This window comes from Corvus brachyrhynchos, unplaced genomic scaffold, assembly GCF_000691975.1.
Source record: "Corvus brachyrhynchos isolate BGI_N302 unplaced genomic scaffold, ASM69197v1 scaffold152, whole genome shotgun sequence".
Classification (NCBI taxonomy): Eukaryota; Metazoa; Chordata; class Aves; order Passeriformes; family Corvidae; genus Corvus; species Corvus brachyrhynchos.
Genome location: NW_008237447.1, coordinates 4,830,684 through 4,853,732, shown reverse-complemented (window position 1 = coordinate 4,853,732; position 23,049 = coordinate 4,830,684).

Below are 23,049 nucleotides of genomic sequence, written 5' to 3'. Positions count from 1 at the left end.
CTGCTGGCAGCAAAATTTTATTGCAGAGATATTGGAAAGTAATATCTGTTCACTCTAACAAGCTCTCCTGAATCCATGCTATCAACTAGAAACCTGTTGTGGGCCATTTGTTTGTCTTTTTTCCCCCTCTCTCTTCTAAACAAGTGTAATTGGAGCTGGAGCAAAAAGGCATCTTTGAAGGACAGATCTGGAATGGTCATCCCTCAAAAGTGTTAGGCAGTGCTCAGATGCCATCAGTCAGGGCCCCTCAATTCCCTCTTAGATGAGAGGACTGCCTGTCTCTCATTCCAAATGTATTTTGACAGCCAGGTTTTCCTTCAGGTCTCTGAAAAGAGAATATATTCTGACCCAATACCCCTGCTCCCATTAAGACAAAAAACCACCCAAAACAACACATGTGAACAAGGAATTCTTCACTAAGATAACTCATCTTCAGCTCTGAAAACAGGGCTGCCTCTTTTGGACACGGCTGCATACAACTCCCTTGAAGCAAGCACCCACTCTCAGAAATTCACTGGTCCAAATTCTTAGCTTTCCACACGGGCTTTTATGAGAGAGTGATTCATATTCCTTACTGAGCATAAATTAAATGGAAGAACACAAATTCAGCTGATCTGAACTGCCACTACAGTTAGAGTTGGAAAGCCAGGGACATTCACACACTGACTAATATAATCGTGATGGAGCTTAAAAAAGCAAAGACAGCAGCAGAGACATCTAATTTAATATACTGCTAGAAAGGAGAATTTTATGTCATAAGCAATTGGTGGGTTTTTTTGCCATAGCTGCTTAACTTTCCCTAATATTGACAAGATAAATTTGAACCAAGATTGTTTAAAGTGACAATCTTTGACCTTAATTACAACTTGTATTTGAGTTAGGCTTTTTCCCAACAAGAGATAAAGGTAGGAAAAGTTGCTTTCAGAAAAATAAAACCATAACATTTTCCTTTTTACAACTGCTGATTTATATTAACATAAGGAAGATAGAAACTTGTAAGAGAGAATTGTCATCCACAAGGCTGGAAAACAAAGGAAAGCAAAAAGAATTAAATATGTGTAAACATTTCCAGTATGAAGGCTACACACATTGCCTTGAATCGTTCCAAGCTCTCCTTTCTCTGTTCTCCATTTTCAGATTACTCGTATTAATTTTTTCATGTGAACAGGTTTTCCACTTGGGATAGTGATAGCATCCATATTTCTGCTAAAAAGAAGATGCCTGTGAGCATGTAAAGAGTGGTCAGGGAGAAATCTAAGAAGGTTCAAGTAATTTTTTAGACTTTAAAATTTTTCTCATTGGTACTATTTGAAGCCTGCAAGACAAATCTGATTCTCTGTATTACTATTCCTCCTAGAACTCCTTTGCCCCATTGGCAAGGCTGATTGGAATATCATTACATTTCTACTTATAGGACTTGGATTTTTCCTACACTGCTCTTTTTTTGGTACATTGAAACATTTTTATTCCCCTTGTATCTTTTAAATATATCAGATTACTATAATAAACAATAGCTGACCTTTATAGTCATGCTGACACAGACCCATAAATCTTGTTTGGTCACTTACTTCCTAGTGATTGTAATAAAATGGGAAGACTGAACTGTTTTTTTTAGCCTGTAGGTTGTGCCCAATGGCCTGAATGTTCATGCACTGTCCAACACCTGCTGTAACTGAACTCATCATTGGTGAGGCCTTCTGGTAACCATTTGAATACAAATCAAATAGCCACAGCTGGCAGAACAAGCTGCAGGTTTTGGGCTTGGTTTCCACAGCAGGAGCAACTTTGGCCCTCCATAATTAGCAGCACTTCAGCTCACCACACTGTTCAGCCTTCTCTTCCTTGATACCACCTCTCTCTGCTTTGCATCTCTTCTTGGGTTTCTTACTTGGCTGTTCTCAACACTTTCAACCTTTTACCCAGAGAGATTTAGAAACACATATCAGAGGATGTTCCAGCAGTTGGGAGCTTCTCAGATGTTTTGGTCAGAGATGATTTATTCAAATTCAAAAAGCTCAGCAATCCATCTATTCTGCAAATAGATGCAACAGTGCCTGAGGGTGTGTTATACAATAATGATTTAAGGCATGGGTACATACTCATACAACACACATGCTCCTCTGTCACAGAGCTAACTTTCTTCCAAGCAACAAAACTGTGCCAAGTTTATCATGACAACTCAAGAGTCAGGGAGGAAAACAGGAAGTTCAAAAGAATGAATTACCATCTGCCAAGAAGCTGTGTACCTTGCCTTAAAACTTATTGTAGTGTAACTGATATGCATCTTTACGTGTCTAGACACAGAATCCCTTTTTCCTCAGTTACAGATATTGATCAGACAGACTATGAAAGCAAATTTTCAGATGTTCTTCATCTGCACGTATCATTTTGAATGCATGCTCTGCCATGAGTTTCTTCACAATCACAGAGCTATTCCTTTCATGCATATGGTCTGTATAGCAAGGATAAGAATTAACTATGAAGCACATCCTATTTATCAATTTTTCTGTCAGGAAAGATGATGAATCCAATGCAATACCGATGGATTTCTCAAAGCTTGCAGAAACATCAGTCATATACAGTTCATGACCGGGAGTAAAGTGGGAAAACAATAAAACATGAACAGAAATCCTCTTTGAAGTTGACCTGTAACATGACTTTCAGTTTAATTCCTATCTGTTCTCACGTGGGCAACTGTCCTCCACATGGGAAGATTTGTCACCAGGTTCTGTTGGGACTATTTCAAATGCAGCGTGTATGCACTGAATTGCAGCAGTTTCAGTCAGGAAAACGTTTATGAGCACATTGAAATAAAAGTGAACGCAAGATAAATTTTTGATCTAAGGAATGATCAGTATGCCAAGAAAAAATGGCTCTGTTCATATCTGAAACTACAAGGAATTTCACCAACTATTAACATGAAAAGTTACATGTATTGGAAATTCAAGTTATTTTATCAGAAGATATGATAAGGGCAAAAACATATCACCCTTACTTGTGTGTCATGATCATTTTTTATACCTGAAAAAACAAACCATTTCCATTTCAGAAGTCTAAAAATTCGAGAGCGATATCTCCTAACATCCTCATCTCCATTTATGCAATTCTGCTTAGAAATCTCATAATGAGCTTCTAATTTACATCAACCTGAAAGAGCTAAAATGCCAAAGATCTGGTTTAATGGACACTTGAGCCTGGGAAAACCTGGAGGGTAAGTATGCAATTGTCAAAAGGACCCAAATAAACCCAGGACACCTTTTGCAGGCTGACCAACACTTATGACACCTTTGGCCCTTTTCTGTCATGCTGCTTTGCTCTCTAAACAAAGGGAGCAGACCACCAAACTGCCACCTTGGGCAGATTCAGAATGCTGGTGAATAAAGCAGCCCTGTATTCAAGGAATCTACCTCTAACCCAGCATCTATTTATGGATACAAGTAACCTACATTTTAAATTTGAAACTGTCTCATTAGACAAGCCTAGAATGGATCTGACCTGCCATAATACACTTTGAGCAGCCACTCACTAACATAGAAAATATTTAAGGCACTGGGATCATAGGTCTTATCAAATGGTCTGGATCTACCTATAAGTGAAAGGAAATTTCCAAAATGTCCCCGCAAATGCAGCTTCAAAATCAAGTTTATAAATCTGTCCTGCATGAATACTAGCTCATACCACCAGGACAGGGAGCAATGAATTATTTGAAACTGAATCCTAACTGTTGTTGACTAAATATGAACTCCTAAGGGGACTGTAAAAAGTGGTAATTTAATTTTAAGTCGCTTAAGAGATGCTGAGTTTCAGATACCAAAATAAAATTGCCTGAAAATTCCTTGCTGATGTTGTACATATTCCAGATTATGACCAAAAAAAAAAAAAAGCCTCACTCTTATCTAGCAGATTTATTAAATCAAACATTGAGCTATGCTCAGGAACTTGAGGGCTTACCTTCATCCTCAGTAAATCTAGGAAAACATTTGCATCTTTGTGTGTTTTAGCACAGGCAGAGAATTCCATTGCCCCCAAACACCCCCAATCTGCAAATGTGTCAGTAAATTAATTCAAGCCATATGGAAAAAAGGTGTTTGTTTTTGAAGAGCAGAATGTCTGTACAGAATGCAACAGACTGTGTGACAGCAGAAGTTTCTGTTTAGGTGAAATGCCAGGCAAAAGGATGCACTTCATCCCAGCACATAGCTGGAATAGCACATAGTGCCCATTCCATCCCAAAAGCAGTATCCCTATTGTCCAAAGGCCCAGGCTCTTCTGAGGAGCAGCTCTCTTATTCCTTCATCATCTCATATCTTTCAATACAAGTTTACTTAAAAGGCTCAAGGCTTGCAGTCCTAGTGGAGGCAAATTGCCTACCTTCCAAACTGGAGCAGAAAAACACTCAAATACTTTTGAAAATAACAAGAAGTGCTTCATGACAAAAAACGCACATGAAAAATAATTTGCAATCTGTCTGCTTTCAACATCCTTCTTCTCACTTTTCTCTTTAATGTGGTAGCAACAATAGACTGACTCCAAAAAACTAAAAAGAGAAAAAAAGAAATATGGTGTTACTTGAATGTCATAGCTGTTTGAAACATTCACTTTTCATAGACAGCAAGGAGTGGATATTAATCATTTTATGACATCATTAACACCTTATATTAAATTTGACCTGAGTGACTAAATCAATGCTCTTTAAGATCAGGGTTATGACTTGGTCTAGTAGCACTGGAAGACACGTGTCTCATTTCACAGCAGTGAGTCATCCCCTGTTGCTCAGTGAGGCTGTGTCGTAAAGAGCACTGCAGTGGGACATTAGGGACACTCAGGCTCATTCCAAGCACAGGATACACATGGATCACAAAAGCACTGCTGCAGAGCTAGGAAAGTGTCACACTTTTTTGGTCTGATATTCTGTTTCCAGGTCTGAACACTGCTGCAGGTACCCGGTGCAGTTTGCTGGGCTCTACACTAAGTCATCTAAATAGAAAAAAAAAAATCTGTTGTTCAAAACCTCATGAAAAGGCCTTGTCTGCAGTGAAAAATTACAACATATTCGAATATGGCTTCAGGAATACTAGGAATTTGGAGAGTTTTAAATGCATCATATCAAGGATTGCTGAATTTAGCAGTAGTCAGACACAGTTAATTCAAGGTTTGGTTTTTGCTAACACTGAGCATAATCTCTTTGAAGAGATTGGATTTTTCTTTTTTTTTTTCAAAAGGAAGGAGCTTACAAGTAACAAGTAGTGGCTAATCCAAAGTATATTCCTAGCAAAAATAAATGAGGAGTTGTGCTTCTATTGGTCACTAGGTCAAAGCACACTGTAGTCTTCCCTGTAGTGTTTACCCAGACTTAAACTAAAATTCCAGCCTTTACTAAAATTTGTATTACGTTATTTACTACATTATGTAGTGCCTATAAAAGCTTTTTTCTCCCTCCTGCTGTGAGTTTGTTCTGTGCAGCCACATCCAATACTGCCTTCATTTCTTGACCCCAGTGGGTGCTCCAGCATGATGTGATTTTTGCTAGAGCCAGGCTCGGGCAGGTCACGCACACTCTGCCAGCTCCTGGAGCCCTCCCGTGAACACAGGAAGAGAAGCCTGTGCAAAGGCAGGTAATTACAAAGCTAGATAAAGCTCTGTGTGGGATTGTACACTCCTGGGCTTGTCCATTCCTTACCATTCACAAGGCACAGAAGCTGGAAAAAGAATGATTCCGAGTAAGAAAGAGTTACCAAGCTAACAAACCAAAAAAATCCTTTGAAGTTTTAGACCCGTTTAGTCATTCTGCTTGTAAGACCCTCTGTAGATATACCACCTATACTGTCAGCTTCAGGGGTTCAGCCTCCCAGAGTATGACAGTGTGCAGTAGATTCCATAGCAGTGAAAATCAGGACAAAAGCTACTATTCACACTTCCAATGGAAGCCAGACGACTGTAATTATAAATGGAGTTAAGAAGAGTCATCTCCTTCTACCCAACTATTCTAGGAATTTTTGGGGGGCAAAAATGGTAAGGAAGATAACAAGCATGCTGAGAATCTGTGTTAGGTGTTTCTACACATCTTCTACTCTGATCTCTACTTTTTTTAAAAGGTTTTCTTTCAATACTGCCTGTCTGAAAGAACAATTTTTTTTCCATCTTTCTTTTAAAAAACAACAGTGTATAGTTAGGTCTTAAAGGGTTAGAAAAGTCAAACGAGAAATTATAGAGAAATGAAATTATTTACTATAATTTAGTAATTAGATGGCTGAGGTTTCTCCTTGTTGCCACACCACGCCCATATGATGATCCCAAAATGAACAACCTATATTTTCAAACATCACACAAAGGGAATTTCCAGCAGGGCTAAAAAAAGATTGGGAAAAATCACTTTGCAAGTCAGTTCACTTTATTTTTAAAAGCTCACCAAGGTCACAAGCCCAAGGAAAGCTTAATTAAAGTCGATGGAAGATGCAGAAGCGAGGCAGAAAGAATAAGATGGCAAGAAAAATCATTTTTTAAAACATATTAGATTATGTGAAGCCAGAAAGGCTTGACACCATCGATTTCAGAAATGGGTTAAAGATAAGGAACCAAGTATTGTAGGAATTACAATGAGGCAAAGCGTGCTGTGAACATCTGCTACACACATCCACTTTCTGATTCCAAGGGATACAATGAAGTTTAAGACTTAAGGGTGTCTAAACCCAGCAGGCTTTCATTAGGAGCCACATACAGAACTCACAGGTCTACAATGAGGAGAAAAAACCAAAAAAACACCCAGACCAGAGGTGTTGCTGGGCAAACATTTTAGTCTTTCCTCTCGTTAATTGTTAGTAAAACCCATAATATTTGGCCCTATACATCTTTGATTTACACACCCCACTCTACCCACCACCATTAGTCCTGGAAAAGCTGTGAGCATATTTCCTGCCCAAGATGACAAACAGCTTTCCATCAAGCTGAGAAGCTGTCTCAGAAAAGAACAGAACATGAAAAAACCCACAAGCTCAACTAGCACTTATTATGCATAAGATTATTGGCAACACTTCAAGATGCTTTCATAAAGCTTCTCCTCATCATTATTTAATGACCAAGAAAACTCTCCATAGATAAGGTGGAGTTATGTTTAAAGCAGTCTTTTACACAACTGCATCTTAAACTCACTTGAATGGCATAAGGTCAATGCTTGAAGGTGTAATCCCTGTCAACAGAGCAATTTCCATTATCTGGGTGAAGAGTTTGCATCTTAACCTCTAAGACACTCGACTCCTCTCAGTGCTTGTGAGCTCTGCTGCTCTCTGCTGCAGTCAGCAACACCTCAGAGGGATGGAAGCTCCTTACATGCTGGATGCCAGCTATAGGCCTATAAAAACTTTGGAAACTAGCACAAGGAAAAGCTTTCTGAGGCTTTGTGCAGAAACACACAGGTGTCTGGGAGCCCATATGCCACTGAATTTAACAGTCAGGGGCATTTGTAGAATGAAGATGGGGAAGGGTCCTCATCCAAGGAACTCCTCAAAATCTCCCAGGAAGTTTTCAGATGAAAGATGAATAGGATTATTCCCTTGCCTTTTAAATAGAAAACAACTGATTGGTCTTTTTGGAAAAGCATTTGAAAATACAGCTCAGTGTTTTATAATGCAGAGCTAGAGACTCTTGGGGAAGGAGAAAAGCTGCCTGACTCTAAAATGTTAAAAGCTTTTTAGCTTGAGGCAGTGTTGGCTAAGGGAATGTTAGATTTGTAATCAATATTACCAGCCCCTCTGTTGTTTTCCAGATGTGATCATTGATTATTAGTTTCAAACAGTAATACTTAGTCTGAATAAAATATAAGTAGTTAAGAAAAGCCCAAACAATTATTAAATAAAAATTAATAAGTTAAAGAGCTCTATGGAAACCAACATCTACTACACCTTTTCTTAGCATGTTGCTTCCCTTCTGGAGAATGCGACACTTGCTCAATAGTCAGATGAAAAAGAGGATGAAGGAATTATATCCAGCTCTGAATTCTGGAGGACTCTAAAGTTACCTGTTTACTTTTAGAATTATGTATCTGATTACTAGCCAAGGAAATAATTTAACCAAATACCAATATTGGAATAGGTTCAATACTGCTACATTTATGAAACCAATTTTCACTGTTAATTTGACCACACTCCTCTCGTTCACCACCAGTCAAAGCTATAGAAGGAAACCATTACCTCTTAGGTAGCATGTGAACTAGACATCTGCAGCTGCCACTTGTCTGTACATAGACTATGGAGAGCAAATAAATAAATTAATGCTCACAAAGATACTTTTATTTTTCTCAGTGTGACTGCAGTCTGTAATTATTTGGAGATCTTATGTTGGTAGCATTTAGCCTATGACAAGCTTGAATATCGTGTTTAGAGAATTAATATTGCTGTTTGTAGTAGGTCACCTTGGGATATATTTCAGCTCTTCCCTTTCTTGACGATAACACTTCATTATATTTAAGTACATTCCTGGAAGAGACAGACTGAAGCAAAAGCAATTAAGGGAAGCCAGGTTAATGAATAAAAAGTTAAGGGGTCTGGGTTTTTCTTTTGAAAAACTATTTCTTTCTGAGCACCTCTAAATATCTCTGGCCAGATGATTTGGATTAGGCTAAGAAAGTTAGCTAAAATCCCTAATGGGGGATTGCTCTCACTGCAAGGATGTGTAGCTGTGTTACCTGAAATTCATCCTACCTCTAAGGTTTCTGGTTCGCCTGATGTGGGGCTGTGCTGGAGGCATCACAAGAATGTTATCTCCTTGCTGAAACTTTGGAAGAGTGTATTTCAGTGCAGATTTGCTTGGTTCAGAGAAGGATTTCTCTCTTGATATACCCTCCTTATTCATTGGCAGATATCACCGGCACAGGAGTGACAGAAAACAGCAAGGGCAGGGGGATGTGCAGGAAGAGGGAGGGAATTTCTCAAAACAGGTCCCCCCAGATCTTGTTTAGATATTCAGGAAAAAGATTCAACTTGTTACCAGCAGCATGTACTTCTCAGCCCACCAAGGTAGTTCTGGTTGGAAAGAAGTTTGTTATGGATGGGGAAGAAGTGTGATCATTGTGTCAGAAGTCTTTCTGATAGAAAGAAAGAGAAAAAACCCAATGAAGAGAGATCAACAATCACCCTAAGCTGAAGAAGAAATAATTTTTATGTTGGGACTGTTAAAGATCTGTTTGAGACAGTTTTCTATAGTTATTCTATAAAGTAAAATATTAGAGAAGTCTCACTATTGGAGAGACTGAATTGCTCTATGGAGTACTGAATTTGTATATGGAGATAGGTAATGGTGGCAATTGGGACAGCAAGGAACTGGGTCATTCAGAATCATAGAATCATTTAGGTTGGAAAAGACCTCTGAGACCATGGAGTCAAACAATTAATTCGTGACTGCCACATTCACCACTAAACCATGACCCTAAATGTCACAACCTGCCTCCAGGGATGTTGATTCCATCATTTCCCTGGGCAGCCTGTTCCAATGCCTGGCCACCTTTTCAGTCAAGAATTTTTTTCTAAAATCATGACCCATTTCTACTTGGAGTGCTACCTAGGGAAGAGAGAGGAAGTCAGGGAAGAGAGAGAAAAGAGCCTTCTGACAAATTTAATTGGAAACCCAGAAATCTATTACTTTCACTTTTACCTGAAATGGATATGCTATAGTACGAAACTGATTTCAGCTTACAACCTAAAAGTCTATTTCTCAAACTTTTACATGTATAAAATTTCACTCACATGAATACAAATATTTGTGAAGAGATGAAAATAAAAGTCAATAAAACATAGCCATCTGTTTCCCCTTCAAAATAATTCCAGATATATGTGATTTATTTTTCCTATTATTTTGCCCAAATTTTTGTTGAACCTCAAGCCTAACTTCCACAGCCTTTAGGGGAAAACACAAAGATTTCTCTCCCAAGTAGGCTACAGCAATGCTCTGTCTACTTCACAAAAAGAAAAGGTTTTATCATTTAGTTTGTTGATCTCTATAATCCCTTAATAGTCTTCAAATATTGCACCTTCATTAAAAGACATAACCTTTTCAAAGCCACCTGAATTTTGCCTCTGAATATTCAGCTGGCAGAGTGAACAGAAAAAATTTTATATTTTTCATGGGACAATACTTAAAATCTCCTATGTCAGGCTTAGGGAGTTCTCACAGTACACCTTAATGTGAAAATTTGCCACTGGGCACTGCCCTTACAACCCTAGCTCTTAACGGTGGTGATTAAGTGAGAGAGAAAAGTTACTGCTGCTTTGTCTTTAGTTTTCACAGGATAATGGATACAGCGCAATCTTAGTGAAAACCAGAGATGCAAAGAGTGGTTTGATCCTGAAAGTCATTTCAATGCTGGAAATGGATGCTTTTTGGAATAATGCCCAGTGAACTGCAACTTTCAGAAAGTCAAGAGACTGTCCTATTAAATCTAAAAGGTTGGTTTGGCTGGTATACGATAGATACTAAACTCAAAGTACAAAAGTCAGATTGACTTATCTGAGACATTTATCTGCTGGAATGATAGCCCATCTTTCACTTTGCTCTGCTGAACTACCACACTCCTAATCAAATCTTTATGGCCATGGAGGTATGTAAGTGACACCAGGCAAGTGTCAAGTGTCAACCCAGGGAACCTAAGGCACATGGCAGAGTTATTATCACTTGACAGGAATATTCTTTTCTTTCCAGGACCAATGTTTATGTTGTTTGACCCAATCCCTTCTCTGGTATGAAGTTTCCTGCTCTGTTGTCCATGGTGATTTATAGGGAATAAGGCAGAACTTGATCCAGATTTTACCATAACCCAAGACATACTTCCATGAGGAGAGGAAATGAGTTTCTGTGAAATGAGTTACCTAATTTTGAGCATTTGCACAGGACTGAGCCCCTTAGCAGAAACCCCATCAAGAATGCTATTTCACTGCATCCTGATAACTGACTCTAAAGCTCTCCTCTCCCTATCCCTCCTGTTTCTGCAAGAAAGAAGTCTTGCACTAGGGACAAGAGCCACGTGACAGCTGAACTGGTGACAGAAAGCTCAGGTTGCACTGGGAGTGCACTCAAAGGTCATATTAAACCAAAATTATTGGACTTGGTCTTTTCCTCTCCTACATTACAAAGTCATGTAATTCCTTCTCCTTGGCCACCATCTCACAGAGATAATAGTTGCAGAGTCAGGTACTGCCCTTACTTGTACTCAGCACAGAATGCTGTCATCCGATTTCACAGATATTGGAGGTGCCACTCGGCCGTCTCCATCCTCATTTTCCTTCAGGCTCAGATTGAAAATGAGAATGAAAGTGAAAGAGGAAATTAGCCCCTCGGTTACAAGTAAGAACATGTGAATGGGATTGGTGCAAAAGGCTTATTTCTGCTCTTCGTTAAAAACAGAAGGAAAAGTAGTGTCAGATTCCTAAAGCTTGTTCTCAATTTTAATGAGCACAAGAGAATAACACTGAAAAGACTTGTATGTTTCAAGCTGCAATACATCAGGCTGTCAAAAACACTGGAATGCCACATACTCCAATCTTTTTTTCACTCACCATTGCACAGTCAGTACAATTATCTTGTTGCAGCAAATTGGGGAGAAAAGTATTAAGAGTAAAGTAGTGTTTAAAAGCTATGAAATCTGCATTGCAGGTTGTCCCATTTCCTAAATAGAGAAATATTATGAAAGCACTAAATAAGGATGTGAATTTCCTTTCCACAGTGCTGCAAGTACTTCTGGTGCACAGTCATGGCATAATCTGTAATAGTATTGGTGACAAGGAAAAAAATTAAAACTGGATGAGACCTGTAATTTTAGAACCAATACATAACAGCGAGCAAATCTGATGGAAAATGCCATGAATAGTAATTGCTTGTTTGCAGAAGATATGAAGGTCAGGAAAAACACTGGGTGAAATTTAAAAGATGGGAATACATACTGGGAGAAAATAAAAAATTTCAATTCATGCATATACCTTTCTCAGTCAGCACAAGATTTTCTTTGCATCTTTAAAATGCTAAGTGTACTCTACACTAAAAGTAATTAATGGTAAATAATTTGAAAAACCTTTTCTCTTTTCAGGTCCCTGCTGTTTATGACACTTCAAAACTGCCAGGATGAATTTGTCTACCTCTACCTGCTCACAGAAGTTCAAGAGCCACATGCAGTGCTTGGATACTCCATCACCAAGATTCCCATACCCCATCAGAGGTACAAACCTAAAGGGACATGGACAAACACAGAAATAAATGAGTAAGACCCTATTTGGTCTTGTCATTAATATTAAGAGGAAAGTAAGAAGAAAATTTTACAAAAGCAGGCTGATGTGACATATTTGAAACTTTTCCTAAAATTAGTCAATTGTGAAAAAATAAATAGGCTGTCTTCTGTCAATGGTGAAACATTATTTTGGAAACTGTGAGGTGTGGTTTTCTGTCTGAAGTCCTAAATAAAATTAAGTTCACAGTTTCATAACTGGACTCTTAGGGGGTGTAGCAATATATAAAGATTAGTACAGCCTAAAATGGTAGTTCACTCATAATATTTAATTACACAAACATAATAGAAGGAATGATCCCTAAATTCAGTTGTTCAGAGTTTATTTCTCAGATAATTTTCTGGATTTTGTTATGATTTTTCTCCTGAAGGACTTTGCAGTGAGCAATGGATGCTGATCTGCTAATGATTCTCCGTGGCTGGAGCCTGATTCAGCTCTGGAATAGATGAAATCCCTGCTGTGATTCAGTTAATACCTCTAAACATATCAGTCTTCACTGCTGCTTTGCTTTAGAGTCTGGGTCTACTTTTAGTCAGTCCAGTGGACTGCCAGAGAATCCCCATTAGCTGATCCTATTGTGAAAACTCACCTGAGAGTGCTTTTTCTACTGCAAGACAGGTGAAGGTTTTAGGAATATCTTTGTATCTTGATTCCAGTTGTTGTTTCCCAACTAGACAGGCAAGTTTATGTGGATAAGTTATGCAAAGAGAACCACTTCTCTCCTGAGGTAATGGAAGCCATAAAAGACTTAAACCCATTTGCTTCTGTAATTAAATCATCCATCTCAGGAGAATCAAGGAAAAGATGCAAATGGAGACTTTTCAAATTAAGAAAAATTAAGCGGTAAATAAATGTTTAAAACCCACACAGGTTAAATGAGTTTTCCTTTAATAGACTGAATTTCTTGCTCTTAAAAAGAAAACCAACCAAAAAAAAAAAAAAAAAAAAAAAAAAAATCCAACCACCACAACAAACTGAAAGCTGAAGTTACTCCCTAGTAATCCTATCTGATTTAGCATATGAGGTTCAGACATTTAAAAAATGATTTGAATGGATTTTTTAAATTATTATTGATCAGTTGTCTTTCACTTTATGAAAGCCCACCAACAGAAGAATGATAATTAGCCATTTTGTCGTTCTAGTGGTTGGTGCATAATTAACATAGGTAGAAAATTCAGCAAATCTTTGTTGTTGTTCCTGCCTTTTCGAAGAAGTCTAAAAGGGCTTTTGTTAATTCACTCTGGTATCCTCCTGCACTTGAAAATATCTCTTCTGTTTGGATAAGGCTTCTTTTTCTTCATATATGTGCAATCAAACCACCGTGCAGATTCCACAAGACCTTTGATTATATTGGTGAACCCTGCACAAGGGGCTGCTTCCAGCATCAATGTTTAATCGATTTTATAGACACAGACAACGAAGCCCTTGAAAACCAAATTCATACTGAAGTGGCTGAGCCTTTTCTGTTCATCCCTCTAACTCCAGCATTCAATTCCAAGTAAGAAAGATCACATTCTTCACGAATTCTTCACATTCCCCACACTTTTTTGGTGATTAGCTATAGAATGCAGTAAAGTGCCTGATGTACCACATTAAGAAGGATGCTAAGCGGTTTACAAATCTCAGTAATTAATGACTATTTTTATCACAGAGAATATAGACGACTTTCTTATATCTATCTGAAACTCAATATAAGCCTCTATAAGCCTCCAGGCTGCATAATTGGTGCAATAGAGCTGAAAATGAGATGGAGGATATAATACAGCTCAAGTAATCCTGCCTTTAGCTGAAATGGAACAGTGGAGGCTCTGAGCATCCAGAATGTTGTTTCCACTAAGATTTAAAGCCAGCCAGCTGTCGGCTGCTGCAGTGAAAATTTTAGTGTTATTTACTTTCTTTAGTATACTCCAAATATTTAAAGTGACACAATCATATTTATGGGCATTTTTTTATCTTTAACAGCTTAAGCAATGTATGCGATCACATTTTTTCTTGTTAGGGGCCAAATGGGTGCATATCCTTCATAAAAGTTTCAATTCAAGCACTCTGGAAATTACCTCAGGTCACAACATACTGGAAAGAATGCAATTGGTTTTACCTTCCCTATGCAGGAGCTGTGAGAAATAAAATCTTTTTAAAATCATAATGGGTTTATAAAGGGCTCAGAGAACAGGAGGGAACATTGAAAAGGTTTATACAGTGGTGACATTTTAAGATTGAAAGAGAGTGCTTGTTATACAGAGACCTGATGAAATCTGTCAGGTTGGGATTTACTGTTTAGCACATTTACCTCAGATGTAAAGATGAAAAAAAGTTTAAAAAAAGTAAAATAGAAACCACATCAATCTCAGCTTTTCTTTTCTTTACAGTTTGCGCTGCAGAGAAGATTTGAACGAACTGATGAAAATAATGACAAAAATCTTTAGTATACTCTCTTTTAATTTGTTATGTAACTTATTAGTAAACGATAAACCCAATATATTGTATCTCCTTTTCCTGTGAGAGCACTGGGAAAATTCCCCAATATTCTGGCTGAAATACAGCCAGATTAGGGTTTGGGGTTTTTTTCTCTAGGGAAATCTTGGTTATTTTAAAGTTATAACAGTCTATACCCTATGGTTTGGGGTAAGGATTATCTCTGGTTTTAATTGTGTGCAAGGAGCCTAGCACAGTAGAGCCCAGGGGCACTGCTGTAAAACAATCATTAAATAACATTAAGCCTGTGGTGAGGGAGAAGGAATCAGTGTAATCATTGCACATCTTTCCCCCAAGATTCACCCTCAGCCTAGAGTCTAATTCTTGGTCTGCTGGAAATGCCATCTTTTGATTACGACAGAAAAATCTCATTAATGTTTCTGCCATTGCCACAGTCCTACTGTGTTTGTCCTTGCGACAGATTCATCGCCCCATTCTGCTTCATCATCTGCATGGCTAAAACGAGAACACCGATTTTCTGTCTCAGGGACACGTCATGGATTTTGACACTGCTGGCCTGAAAATGATGGGGAGCCACAGAACATTGTCATGACTGTTTAATAATGGTGAATGATGCTCAGGAGCTTCTTGAGCCTCACAAGTCCTGCTCGGAAAGTGTACCCACCTCTCAGGAGGGGAGGCAATCTCTGTGCTTCACCCAAATGGGCTGTGTAAACAACCTCTCCTGTGGGAACTGCTCTCATGCTACAAGCCATCATACATGATCACTCTACCCCATTGAACCTCTGTCCCTGGATAACACTGGGGGACTGTGACCAGAGACTGTGGGGAGGAGAAGCTTAAAGGGCTGGTGGTATTCTGTCACCTCCCTGCAAGAGAACACACACATCTCTCAGTGCTTTTAACCCAAGCATGCATGGGGTAATAAAAACTAATTTACCTCAGAGACCCTGAAATTCTGTATTCTGTGAGTTTGGCCTAGGCAAAACATTACTTACCTCATTAAGAGATAAAGACTTAATTTCAAAGCTGCAAAGATGAGGCATCCTGACTTTTGTGGATGGACAGAAGGTATCTGAATGTGTTTCCTCTCATGACACAGCTTGGACCTCAGAAGGAAATCTGTGCCCTGTATTCATCTCTTCTGTGTACTGCATCTTTTATGTATTATTTTGCCTTTATGGATTACTCTGCCAAAGAGTTGCTAGGTATTATGCAGAGAAATGATCTAGAATGCTATGCTAAAAACTGGTTTATCACACTTACACTAAGGCAGTGTTATCAAATATGTTTTGGTATTCACTGTGGAGAAATGCTTCTCCTTTTTTATGTTAACTTTTTACAGTTTTAACAGTATCAGATTTGAACTGGTTTCTTCCAAACCAGGGTGAACTAGGAGAGAGGAGGAAAGGAAATACATTAAACTGGAGATGTTCTGAATCGCACACTACTTTCTTTGGTTCAAAAAGCCTATTTGGCCATATGAGAATTCACTCCAGGAATATAAGACCATTCATTCTGAGAGGCAACTCTATCATTAAGAGACAGGCGTATGAGCCACAGAATGTTCTGATGATGTTTCTGGATTGATACATGACTGAGGAAACAGTGGTTTGGTTGAAAAGAATGCAATATTGCCACAGAAAACCTTCAACTAAAAAAAAAGAAGTGAGGAAGCAGGACTGAACATTCAGTCTCTAATAGAAAAAGTAACAGAGCTGTCCTGATGAGGACCATATTTTCTATTCACGTCTTGAAATAACCAATCAAATTTTTTATTTTACTATTCTGATCTCCTCTATTTTGTTCCATAAGTCTTCGTATGTTTCAAATTTGCATATTCAAATACACTCCTTATCTTTCTACTACCATCTCTTTCTCTGGAATTCTCATCAACATTATTTTCCTGGTATCAAAAAATTCATTTGTCTATTCTCTTCTCAATATTTTCCCTTTAATTCCTCACCATATTGACCTATTTCTAGGAACAGCTTCTCATATCATCAGAAGTTGCATCCAGCAGCATGCATATTAGAATTAAGTTCTGAAAAACAATCTACAGGGGAAAGAGACACAAAAACCTTTACCTGTCACACTCTCTCTCCCCTGAAACAGTACCTTAAGAGGACAATATTACTGTCTGGATATATACACACACAGCTACTGCCTTTTGCCATGTCCTATGCCTTTAGTTGGAGTTCGGGGTGGCACACAGAGAGATTGCCCAAAGTTAAATAGACTTCTGTTGCAGGAAAAAAGTTCTGTTAACAACAATTGTAAAAGTTTACTTTATAGAATTTAATGTTGCAGATAAATGCAGAAAGGTCCTAAGCCTCAATAATGCAGAATCACATACTAAGTCATCTATTTCTTAATGTTAGAGGCATTAATGTTGGAAATTGTTGTCCCTGCCCACAAGATAACATGTACCTGCAAATTTTGAAGCAGATTGTATTTGACACATCAGAGTAGAGACAGGAAGGAGAGAAAAATAAGTTCTCTGCAATTGGGAAATAATTATGGGAGGATAGTTATGATATGTTATATAATATAACAGTAAAGCCATAGAATTGTTATCTGCTGAGCCTGTGGGTGCATTAGATGCCATAGAAACTGTACAAGAGTGGCAGCCCAGGCAGAGTGTGAACAATCTGGCCAGGTAGCTGTGAGAAACTGATTCAAGAAGCTCAAAATGTGGGAGGATAATTGAAAAAATGAATCCGTTTTCCTGCAAGATTATCAGGCCCAGTTTGGTACATTCAGTTTCCTGGTATCCCACAAATTTCCTCTGTCATGCTGAAGGACAACAAGCTCTCACACATGCCATGCAGAAGCCTAGGAGGAGCATTGACATCTCATCAGTTGGACCTCAATATGTCCAGAGTACAAAACCTGATCTGTGGGAATGGCAGCCTGGATCTGCCTGACCTGGCCAACTCCTGCTGCCACGTGCACTGTTCTGTGTCAGCAAAGGCAGGGGTCTGACAGCTCTGCTCTCCCTCCCCTGGGAACCAGCGGTGCCACACGTAGCAGGGACAGCACAGAACCTGGCAGGGAGCTAACATGAACTGCCAAGGAAGTAGGGGACCTTTACTTCAGTGAGAATGCAGCCTCACAGGCCAAAGGGTGGAAGAATGCTGAGATGTTTCTGCTGTTTCCTAAGTAAGTTATTTACCTATTTTTGCAAGCCTAGCACAACATTTATGTGTATATATTTCAATAAAGGGATCTGGTGCACCTGTGTCAGTGCATCTGCACAGGAGACTGGATGTGAGCATGGCCAGGGATGGAAGAGCTGAGGCCAACTCTGCATAGTGCAGGAGCAGCCATTTAAACTCAGGTCCTTCTGCTAAGGAAACTTCCCCATGTGACCATTCACTAGACTCTCTGGCAGCCACACTCCCAGTGTCACAGACTGGCACTGAGGCCCCTTCCCAGGTTCAGCTCCAGTGACCCAGCAGGTCCCTGCTGCACTCCCTGCACACCCACTCACAGCCAGACCAGGTTTCCTCACTGGCTCAATCCCAGGTTTTCCAAAGCAGAGTATCACAGGTCTCATTCCACAAAGCCATTTATCCACAGAGCAGTAACACAGGAACAGCCTGAGCTGGTGCCTCCATGGAGGGACCCTGAACAAAGGAACCCCTGAGCTTTCATCTACTCACAGTCCAAGCATGACAAAGTCTTGCTCTTCCTCCTGAGCCATCGAGCCAAGGGCTCCTGCCGTGCCTCTCACTGCTGCTCACCTGGCTGTGCCGCAGGTCCCTGTGCCCTTTGTTGTGCCAAGGGTGGCAGTTCATGGCCTCTTGTCTCAGGCTCCCACCCAGAGCTCAACCTGCAGCTCCATCTGCAGCTGCACCCTGAGCTCCCTGCACCAAATGCATTCCTCAGCACTGCCATCACACTGCCATGGCAATACCATCCCTGGGCCATCCTTACAGCCCACCACATTGCTCTGGACGATATCCCAGACATCCAGGCTCAGCTCTGACCCTGCTAAGTGCATCACACAGCAACAGGGCCCTGTGCTTACCCTCAGCAATTCGGGCATCAAGGTGCTTTCTTGATTTTTGTGGTTTTGCTCAAGAAAAGCATTTCTGTATGGAGAACTGGACACAGTCACTTTGTCTTTGGAGTCTGGGGTTTTGGACAGAGGGAGACAGAGCTTTGATCAGGCGGAGGGGTGAATTGGGAAGCAGGTGATGAGCGATCCTCTCATGATGGAAGAGCACTGAGCTCTCCTCTCCTCTCCCAGCAGGTGCTGTGAGGAATCTGGTCACACTCAGCGTGGCTGCTGAGCAGCAGGCCTAGATACTGTCTGCATGCTGACAGGAAGAAAGTAAGCTGAAAAAGTAAACAACCAGTATTTATTTGTGTAATTAAAGGAGACTAAAACATGACAGAAATATCTAATCACCACAAGAAATTCCGTAACCAATTTCCAACATGATTAAACTCGCATTGTTGCAAAATAAAGCAATCTAATCAACAGCCTGTGTTCTAATTACATCTACCTGATCTCAAAATATTTCTGACCTTGTTTATATCCCCAAGCCCTTTTATCTTGACATACTGTAAAATAATTTCTAAAATGAATCAGGTAATGTGTTTTTCTTTCCGTGGCAGGTAGCGCAATGTGAGCACAGGGAGGTTCAGAGACCACTGCCATGAAGTGATGATTGAAAATCTCAGGCAAGTGGGGGGAGCAATGGAGAGGGAAATGAGAGTGCTCAAGGGGAAGAAATAGGCCTATTCCTGGAAAAGGAAGGAAAACACACTGTATACAAATGAGGATATAACAGACTAACAGAGGGAGAATAAACTACACAGTACAGGAAAAGAAGGTAGAGCAGAGACACGAATGCAGGGCAATCAGAGGCACCTAGAAGTAGGATGGAGGTAGTGGAGAGAATTCAAGACTCCCTTAAATTACCATTACGTTTCAAAAATTCACATTTCTATCTCTTTCTCACACTGTACTGTTTTATTCATTTAAGCATTTATCAAACCTGTTCTTTACTCTTGTAGCCATAGGAGTTCAAAGAGTTAATGATGGTTGGTCAGGGAGGAGATGGGTGGATGAGAGGTGATACATGTACATAGCTGAACAGTTAATACTGTAAGACACATACTATGTTACCTCCAAAAGATAGGGAAGGACAGGGACTTTGGGGAGTGGAAAAATTGTGTCCTCCTGTTTTGCTGTACATCAAAGAGCATTCCAAGGTTTACATGATAATATTGGCCCCTGGATGATACAGCAACATGTAGAATAAACAAACATGGCATGGCAGTGGGCAAAGGCAATGTGCTTCAAATTAGAAAGACTAGAAATTGGAGCCTTAATACTTTTACAGTGGACTAAGCCCACAAAAGATGAAGGGGGATAAAGAAATGTGGACTTTCAAGCCACATTCTCTGTTATAAATTCTTACACAACCCAAAGTATTTAAAAAACTACTTTCCCCACACACATACATATTTTACTTCCAATGTTATGATTTAAATCAAGTTTGCCTCCGGGAGTGCTGAAAATCAAAAAGACCTGTAGCACACAGGCAGAGTCCCAATTAGAAAGACTCCAGACAAAACACTGCACAGTGCTGCCCCTCCTTTCTCAGACAACAGGAACTTACCACAGGTAAGAAAAAGGTAACTTACTTTCAATCAATATGACAACAGCAAGACCATTTGGACATGGGAAAAGACAGAGGAGGTAACTTTCAACTGAAAAATAAGCAATATTCAGCACTTACAGTGGAGGCAAACATTACCACATTTTTTTAACATTCATGAAGATTTCAGATCTTTGGTGTGAAACACTAACTCCCCTGGTTTCCTGTTTCTTTGAGCAACCAGAAGGATACAATAATTCAGAAGAATAATGCAGAAGATACAATAATTCCTTGTTTAACCTCCATGGAATAAAATTCGCTGCATGACAGCTTTTTACTCCTCATCTATTTCATTTTAGATCCCTGAGATTTAATGCTTTTCCCATTGTTAGTCGCTATTAATGACAAAAACTCTCTTTTATTGAGATCAGTATCTGAGAGAGTGCTCTCTCCTCACTGAGAAACAGCAGGGTTCTGAAATTTTGGCAGGCTTCCTCTGAAGCACATCTAGAGGCCCTTCAGTGCAAAGAGGTATTCAAAGAGGCAGCAGCTAGAAAACTGAAGAGAGGAAAAAAATGTTATTTTGACAATAACCTCCATTTCTAAATTAAAAAAAGAAAAGAGGAAGAAATAGAAACCAAACAACAGCTCTATGAGCTGTTACCAGGAAATATCATGGATGCAGCCTCAGAGCTAGAGGAAAAGCTTGGCTCAGATTTTCACATTTACTTTGTACAAGACAGGACCATGCAGCAAGGTTAAAACAACTTGTATGGACTAATTGGCTTTGTTTAGAACCCACTGTGACACACACATATCCCACAGGAGATTTTTCCTGGGGTCTAAAGGGCCTTGAGTGCTTGATCCAAGGGCAAAGCTAGGAAGGGCTTGAAGAACTATTTGTTAAGGAGAATGCCAGAAGATCAGGCTAAGATATTCTCCTCAACAAGTAAGAGGCAGAAAGAAAATGAGAGCAAAACAAGAAACAGAACAAAAAAAATTGCCTGGGTTAAAGAATAAGCAAGCCACAGCTTTAGAAGAAGGCTAGCAATTCCCAGAAGTCCTTACAAAACCTGCAGCACAGGTTTGGCTTTCGTTCAAGCATACCAGTGCCCATATTATAATACAGAGACATTCAGACCACCTTTGTAGCAGGGCAGGCCTGATTATAGGCAAAAACCTAATGCTGGCTGCATGGAGTTCAGCATCTAATCACTTATCTTTTTTTCCTCACCTCTCCTCCTCTGGCTGCAGTATTTATCTCACTTGAAGTGCTCAAATTTCATTTGTTTGTGTACACCCCCTCTAAAAAGATGTCTGAGCTTCTGAGGCTTCACTGTTTCTCCTAACATGGAGAGACAGAGAAACAGGACAATTACAAACTTCCAATTATGCAAAAAGTTGGTGTAGTTGCTGATGATTTATATGTTGTTTGATCTTTTATAGGTCATCTTAAAAGTTAACATTTAAATTATTTGAGAAATTCTGACTCTTAAATTGGATGTTTCAATAACGTTATTGCTGGTGACTCCCTCGAGTGCTGGTGCTCTTATTTTCCTGATTTTAATTATTAATCCACCAGCGCATGTTGTGTTTCTCTGTAGCAGCAGAAAGGTTAATATTCATAACCAGTTTTTAGGTTATTTTTAAAGGTAGGTAAGGAACAGTGCAGGGGAAGATGGAGGAGGGAATCAAGTTTTAATTACTTGTTAATATTGTTATCTACGCTGTGGAGCGGATTGCAGCTTTGCTCCTTCCTAGGATCTTTATGTGCACATCCACAAGCACAATTCCACCCAAGGCTGAACATCACTCCCTGTCTCTCCAAAATTACCTCTGTGCCAGCTGCTTTCAGGAGCCTCTGACCAGCAGCTTTTGTAATACTGATCTGCTGAAGTAATAATTGAAGGAAATATTAGAGAATCATCCATGAAAAAGAAAGCCTGTACGCACATGGACTCTCATCTAATCCTATCCTGCATTAAAATACAAATAAAACAGACTGGCTTCTTTCTTTGGTTGGGAAGAACCAAATCCAGCTTCCATGCTGGGAATGCACAGAGTCTGCTGGAGACTTGAGCTTCTCTCTGCCTCATTCTTTAGTGTCTCAGACTGATTTTTCTCCTGACAAAAATCTGGACTTAAATAACCAGCACAATTTATTCCCTGCTGCCCGAGTCTCCAGAAAGTGCAAAAGCTTTTTCTTTCCCCCTCTACAAAGCCACACTGAGAAATCTTCCTTTATATCAGCAAAGATTTCCATCACAGACTCAACTCCACATTTATTATCAGAATGCAATATTTGGTCCTTTCTCCATAATGGGTGCACTCAACTACATCATTTATAGTGAGGCCAAAGTAAGAAAGAAAAGAAGAAATGAAGAAAATCCTTCCACGAGCAATCTTTGCTCCAATTTTTCCTCAGGAAAAGGTAAAACCAGTTCACAATTAGTCACATGTAAAACTTGAATCAAAGCTCAGATTTGCCCGAGACAGATCTCTCTATATGTCCTTGCATAACCTCTGTGTTCACATGGGGAGGTTCCTGCTGGGACTACTTGCTTTCATTCTACCCTAAAAATAAAGTTGAAAATGGACCAGTTTGGTACCTTCCTGTCTTTTAAACATGAAAAGGAAATTCACACACACACACCTTTGTGCCGTTTTAAGTTCTCAGCCCATTCAAAATAAGACCAGAGGCCACTTGCTTCCATTTCCCAGTCTCTCTCCTC